We start from the raw sequence: 8,208 nt of genomic DNA, 5'->3' as shown, positions 1-8,208 counted from the left end.
CCCCACACCATATCACACAAAACCTTTTTCTCTCTCTCTCTCTCTCTCTCTCTCTCTCTCTCTCTCTCTCTCTCTCTCCCTTTCCCTCTCTATCTCTCATGTTTATTACTTCTGTGCCACAAACGATTATAAAATTTTTTGGAAAATATATTCTTATCATAATTCTTATTTCACTATGCAATGTTTCCTACGTGAATAATCAAATTCGAGTTCTATACAGCTATTTTCCAAGTATATAAAATATATTAGATGCGACATGTATAACTTCTCTTTTTTCATAATCTTGCCGTATAGTAATCACGTAATCGCAGTATTTAACGATTAAATAAATATTTTAGAAAAAAAATGTTGAATGCCAAATCAAATTCAGACGCATTTCGAATAGTCCATTCCTGGTATTTCTTCAAACAAATGTGGAAGTCAATTTTCTAAAAATCCTGACGTACTGTTGGCTCGAGTGCTTCCCGTTGTTCTCTGTTTTAATCTGATTATATGGCACTGTGCCGATACTAATCAATTTAAACGACAGAGCGTTTCTCATTTACGAGGTCGGCGAGGCGAACGTGTGTTGAACGACAGCCCGTTTCGCTTAACGCACATCCATTATTCGCGATCTATACGAGTGAGCTTTTCACTGTTGTCTGCAACAGGCACGTGCGCGCGGTGCGCATTGCAGAATGATAACGGGATTCACGCTCTCTCGCGTGATGCGTGATACTCCCTTGTAGCTCCTATTCCCGGAGTTTTCAAAACGAGCTTTTTTCCTCATCGCGCGATAATCATCAAGTTGACACGGATCCAACCACATACCAACAGGTTAGCGTTCGAGGGCTACAGGAAGCAACCTCGTGCAAGGGGGGCCCCTCCGACGGTTATGGGGATCACAGGGTGGTCTTCGCGATTTCGCGGGTCCTCTCCCCTTCCTTTCTCGCTCGTGCCGCCCTTCCCGTCTGCAGCTGCGCTGCAAACGCGAGCCCCAACACCATCTGCCATTATAGAGGCTGCACGCGTGCACACGCGTCTCGTCCAAGCCCCCCTGGTTCACCCTTCCCCCTTTCTCCCCAGCCGTGTAATGGCCTCATAACAATACAGAATGTACTATAAGGTCTCGATTGCCCTCCTGAGGACGGTTTCTCTCGTTCGGAGTTATGAAGAAATATCATCCAAGCGTGTGTTGTACGTGCGATTACTGTAATCGCAGTTCATTTTCAATCATTTATTGGTGTGAATAACAGCGACAATGAGAAATGTGAGTAAATGAAGTGATGAGAATTGCTTAAGATTAATCATGTTTGTATATTCAATGAATAAATTGATAATATTTTTTTTACTAATGCATATTAGTGTTATAGTTACAAATAATTTTTCTCTGCTTGATCGGTAATAATATTGTTGAACTTTAACAGCAATTCGATTATAAAAACTTAATTTGGAATCAGAACTAAAACTGCAACGCGCTAGCAAGAATGATAGAGTCGCTGGACATTTTAATTAATATGGAATTTCTATTTTGAAACTTTTTAATGAAATTTCAAAAATCAAACTTTTTTCTGCTTCTTTTAAATATGATTAAATGTATGATGTATATATATGTATAATTGCATATAACTAAAAAACTTTATATATAATATATAAAATATATATATATAAAATTTCATATATATAAAATTTCATATATACACTAATATGCTCGCGACAACCTATGAAATCGGTTTTATATTCTTACGCTTCATATGATTTTGTAGGGAGAGCCGCGCATGAATTAGCATAACTAAAGGCGAATAGAGGGGGTGCGAGTGCGACACGCGACATAGGGGTGCAACAATAGCCAAAATGACGATTCTGCGTCTGCAGTGTACGGGCGTGGTTCTGAATAGTTTTGAAAAAAAAACTTCGTGGCCCTACCATATAATGACAAACCGGCTTCACAAAAAGCTTATTTTTTTCATTGCAGATCTGCACGCTATTCAATGCGAGGCATTGAGCACGACAGATGTAAAAGCAAGAATTATTATAGCAGCGCTTGAGCAATGCTAGCAATAACAAAAAAAGAGATCGAAAAGAAGAGTCAATCGATTTGTATTCATTAATTGATGAATATATGAATTTCTCACAAAATTACAAATGAACGTGTCAGCAATATATTTCGAAATTGGTTCAAGAAGTATTCATGATTAATAAATTTTTCTTAAAAATATACATGTCTTTATTTGTACGAATTAGTATATGATTTACCAATTTTATTGTTCCAAATGTTTTACACAGAGAAACATTTTTGTTTGTAAAAATATTGCTTGTTATTTTCTGCTGCAGTTTTTCTTGACTACTCAGGTTTCCCATACACGACGTGATCGTGCACACAAATTGGTACCGGCCATCAGAGGGTAACTGCTAGGCTTTTACGGGCTTCGCGCATCTGGCTTTCCTGAAGTATCCACGGATACGTTTAAAAAATTAAAAGTTAAGACCTCCAGAGAATCGGCCCCTCCTTTCCATTTTGTTGATGCTTCGCGAGGAAATACGTGGGAGGCGCAGTATGAGTCGACCTCTTTCCTTAGAACGGGTTTATCGATTAATAAATTTAGAAATTAAACGAAACATACAGCGAATTACATGCATCGTTAATTTTTACACGATATAAATTCCTTCGTAAATTCTATGAAATGGAATCATTAACTAATGGTATCTTACTATATTTAATACAATAGTTTTATACATTTTGATTAAAATAATCAAATAACATTATTAAAACTTAACAATTTAATTACAAAAATTTAATGTAGAGTTAGAACTAAAACTGCAACGCGACAGAAATTACTAGAACTACCGGATATTTTAATTAAACGCGGAATTTTTCATTTCAAAGCATTTTAAAAATCACTTGACGGTCATTAACACACGATACGATAGAAAGGGATGACTATTCGGGATATTGTATCGTTTTTCACAGCGGAACATCACAATCGCACGTAAAACTGCAAATGAAATCATAGTTTCGCTCTGTGCTCTCACATCGGAGAACAAATATCGCAGTGATATTCATGGTTTCGGACGTTATCATTGGAAACTGCCAGATGTATACACGAGAAACCCTTGGTTTCGTGCCTGCCGTGCGTTATACGAACACACGTATACATACGTATATGTGTATATAAACTCACACATCCTGAATATATGTGTGGTGCCCACTTCGATCACGTGGGTGGCGTGTGTATCCGTCACGTGGAAGCCAATCAATAAGGGCATAAGGGTGCGGGAGAACAAAGAAGGAAGCCCACATATGTCGCTCCGCCCATCCTTTTCGGATGTAAACCGGCCCTCCTGATGGCCGATGAAACGGGAATTCATCATAGTTGTTTGCTCGCAGGCGGTCTTTATGAATGTATGAGGGATTTAAGGGTGGTCCCCATACGCGTTACGTACGTTGCACGCAGGGCGCAAGTGAGACTAGAGCGAAAATACAGGATTGTCTGCATCGAGGAGATAAGATTTCAATCCCTAAATTCGTGGTGTGTTCGAACGCGAACGATTTGTCATAGGATGTATTCCGTGCTGTTTCATCCAAAGAAGAGATATCGGCTCAATTCAATAGATGCAACAATTCGTATGAAATCTTCGAAGGTGGTAAATTGGAAACAAGACATTGGAAAAGATATTGCTGCTCTCTCTCTCTTTTTTTTATTGATATTTTATGAAATATTTCTATATTGAATTGTTTAATCTTGTCATAATTAATTAACGTTAAGCTTAGTGCTTTTTGAAAATTTTGTCTAAAGTATTCTATATCTAATAATATATCTAATAACTGAAGAGATTAAATAAATATCGCTCAAATTGAAGCTTTACATCACACAGAAATAAATTGTAACTAAATTCTCCTTCACGAATTTCAAAATTTCGGTCGCGGTATTATTTGCGTAATAGGGAATACTCAATTCCCTGCACAAAGGAATTTTTAACTACAGCTCTTTGATATAATCTTTTCGGTCGCGGCGGTATTCACTGACAAGCGTCACCATAATTGAATAATTATGGAAGCCGTCATTTTCGCGGTGAACTCGTGCTCATTAAAACTCGCGAAAGCATACCTTTGATCTCGATCGCGACAGTGCGACGGTTCCGAAATATGTCAAAAGGACATCGAAGAAGGATCTACATAGATAGTGGAGCAGGGAAAGTAGAGAGGTAAAGACGAAGACGAATCTTAATTAACTACTCTGACCCTTGGTGGCTGTTCGAACGACCGAAGATGGCCAAGTCTCGTTATCTAACGCGAGGACTAAAATCTCTTTCAATCGGTGCTTACACTTAATAAGCGCACTTCGTAGTCGAGGTCGAATTGCTCGCGATTCGAATGTAAATCATGTCGAAATTGGCGAGGTGCAATCAAGAGGTCGACCTAAAGCATTTCGCTTTGAGACGTTTGAAAAACCGATTTAAGACAAATTGCGGGTAAACTCAATCATGATCGGCGTTTGCGCTCAAAAATCAACAGTGGCACGTGTATGCGATACGTAAGAAATGTATTTAAATAGATATAAGGTAATTTCGATACAAAGTTATGTTTGATGGCGAACTATATTTTTATTTTATATGAAAAGGTCATGTTTTTTTTATCTTTGTCTCATGCATATTAATAATTCTCGCGGAAATCAAAGGATTATATGTAACACCGATGCCAACCTACTTCTCTACGTAACATTGTTCCTCAGAAAAACAACATTTACCTATTGAAGAAGTGGTTGTTATTATATAACTATCGTTATAAAGTCATAGCTCGTTATGCTAAAATTATCGACAATCAAGCTTTTATTTTTCACTGATGTTTATCCATAAATATATAAGAAATCCATTTTTGCGCTACAAGTAATTTGAGAGATTCGCAACTTCAAAAAAGAATTATGTTCATAAGCGTGACGAAGCATTTACGTCATGAGAAAAAATGGTATCAATGTTATAATGTTCGCTCTCAATTCCATAAAACTTTTTTCATCGTGCTATTGCAAAAACCAATATGATATTTTAAAAACGCACTACGAACTGAATGATTTTGCAAGCGGCCGCTATTTTAATCCGCGTTATGAAACAACGGCAATACACGGATTTGCGGCCGTGCGATTTGAATTTAAATTGTTTCGGAATTACGAAAGACGTAGCTACGCACGTACGGGATTTGACGGAGCTCCCATCGATGATTTTTCAAATACTTCATATGAAAGCGGATACAATTTGAAAATTAAATTGTTGCCATGGAGCGTGTACTTGACACTTTCCAAGCAGCGTGTAATCGACGTTGAGAACTTTAGTGCAACTTCGCGCGCGTGCCAATTTTTGTTTGCACATTGGTATCGACAGCTATTGCGAATTATTACTTCAAAAATAAATAGCACGTAGAGAGAGCTTTATCCATTCCCGTGCACTGGACATATTATCTTTCATGCTAACACATATCAAACGATAACAACGTTAGTTTTAAACATTTCATCTCACAATTGGCGTGTCGCTTAGAGTAGAACTTTAGATTTAGAACTTTAGAAGAGTAGCTTGAAAGTCGGCCATTTTTGATCTAGTAATTAGATCATGTTATAAGAATTACTAAGAATTGTTAAGAATACTAAGCGCTTATTGGACTACAGCCATTAGGCTGTAAAAATGATGATCAAAATAATCAATAGAAAAATTGTTGGCATTTCGGCTAAGATCGTGCTATTCTTGTAAATCTAGAGTTCTATTACGAAGACCTTCTTGCTCTTTATCGCGAACAATTGAAAGTGACGAGCCATCTACTTTTTTTTACGACGGAAAAGAGACAATAACATAAAAAGGTTAAAAGATAGGAAAATAGATCTCGCGAGAAGTCTACGTGTAAGGGTAAGAGAGTTCACAATCGACAAAGTGTCCTTTGGGCACAATCGACACTTGACACTTTGTCTATTGTACACTGTTGTCCTAAAACAAGGAGATGGTCCTTGAATGTAGAAGTGGTTCGTTTGATTACTCATATCGAGAAATGTGTTCGTGTGCTGATCATCATGCCGAAGGCACGTTCTAACGATTGGTTGAAGCATACGATAAAGATATATGATTATCATTGTATATGAATCCACTACTTTTACGAATCACGTTGAAACGTGCAATCTACATCGCGTGATTGTCTCACATTTTAAATATACGTCAATAATATGTGCATTTGCAATATACTTACAATTAAATTATGCTTGCGAATATTAATCACGTCGCCAGAGGGAAAAAGGAGTTACATAAATCGGTCTGATCACACATGTCAGCTCTAGTGAAAAACCATCGTGCTTTAATGCATGTTAATTGCGGTCGAGTAATGCGTTCAGTATGAATTTTAATTCTAGCAATAGCTGTTGCAAGAGTAAGCAGGAATGTGAGCGTCGAATGATTCATGAGTGATAACCGGAGGGTAACTCATGAATTATAAACCAGTTTTCTTATTGTACTCATTTACACATTGTAATCACATTGTGAATTATGAACAACGATTGTATTAATTTTTTCTCATCATTAATCGCGTTTACATTAAAAATGTAAATCGACTGAAAGATATTACACTTTAGGATTTAGGAAATTGGAATAATCATTGTTATCACGTGTTTTAATAACACAATTTAAATAATTCTTCTCACTTCAATGCTCTTATGCTTTTCGATGTAATTTCCGTGATTACACAATCGTTTACATTTACACAGAGGAAAGGTTTACGAAGTCTTCGAGGACTCGATAAATTAAATATAAATATGTATTACGAAGCAATAAAGCACTTGAACTCTAAGCTTTCGACAAAGAAACCGTACTTCCTTCGAGGATTATTGAACAAGCAACTACAAAACTTCTTTATAAACTTCCTTTCCCCTCTACGCATGAGTATTGCGCCGTTTTTCACAAAGTAACAAAAGAGTCGGTATGTTGCAAAGCGAAATTTGATTTCCGCGACATTTCCTGCGAACAAAGTTTCAGAATCGATGTCACATGTACTTATTTCATCTAAAAGGAAGAAATCTTCTCTGACAGATAGAGTTCACGATTTGCGTGTTCTCCGTAGAACGTTATTATTGCAGTATATTACGCACTTTAATAAAATACAAATTTTAATACATTGAAGAAAGAGTCTGGTAATAGTTATCAATTATTAAGTGAAATGATTTCAATCAAATGTTCAGTTTATACAACCAAAAATAATTTTACTTTTCTATAAATCTTTTTATTGGGTTGTCCGGAAAGTTCGTGTCGATTAACCTATATAATTTAATAAATATATACTAAAATTGAAATTTTCTGCGTTTCAATTTTCCTTCAACATCAGCACGAACTTTCCGGACAACCCAATAGTAAATATTCCTAAACATAATAATATACAACTAAATACAACTAAAATATTTATTAGATTAATATATTATATATTTATTATATTAATAAATTTATTATATTATTCGAACACTTGACTGAAATTATTTCACGCAACATTTGGTAGTTATTATCAAACTTTCTTTTCAGTGCATTACTTGTTTTAGCATTACATGTTTTAATATTATACTCTAAAAACGATATAATTTGTAATTTAAATTCGATCTCTTCCAAATATTGCAATATACTTCTAAATTCCAGCTTCAAAATAAAATTTATATTGTTCTTGCCATACACTAAAAACGAATTCGCATAATTCGCTAGGCTTGAATGCTATGATGTGTTGAACGAAATCCTTGATCATCGAATTGCTGAGTATTTGGAGCAGGGGTAATGGGACACGTAATAACATTTCTAGGGTCACATAACGATCGATATGTCACATCGTTGCTTTATGGATCCAGCAACAACCTCGTGGACTGAAATAAACGAGAACAGAATAAAGATAGAACGTGCATGCTGCGCTTAGGAAAGAGGTAATAAAAAAATCTAAAAACTAAAGAGGAGAGCAACAAGATAATTAATGGATTTTATGATGAATGGACTGAAAAAGAATCCTTTAATAACAAATCAACAGTTCTAATATAATAGTTTTAATAAAAAAAAAGATACGATTTACGGAAGAAACATATTAAACGAAAAAAATGATATTTTATTCATTTAATGATATTTATTCATTAAATGATATTTATTCATTTATATACCTTAAAAAAACCTTCGAGTATCCCTCGTGTATATTTTCGAAGATGAAACATTATAGAGAAAAGTACTTCTTCG

This window comes from Atta colombica, unplaced genomic scaffold, assembly GCF_001594045.1.
Source record: "Atta colombica isolate Treedump-2 unplaced genomic scaffold, Acol1.0 scaffold189, whole genome shotgun sequence".
Lineage (NCBI taxonomy): Eukaryota > Metazoa > Arthropoda > Insecta > Hymenoptera > Formicidae > Atta > Atta colombica.
The sequence above is the reverse complement of the archived record's forward strand: the minus strand, read 5'-3'. Positions refer to the sequence as shown.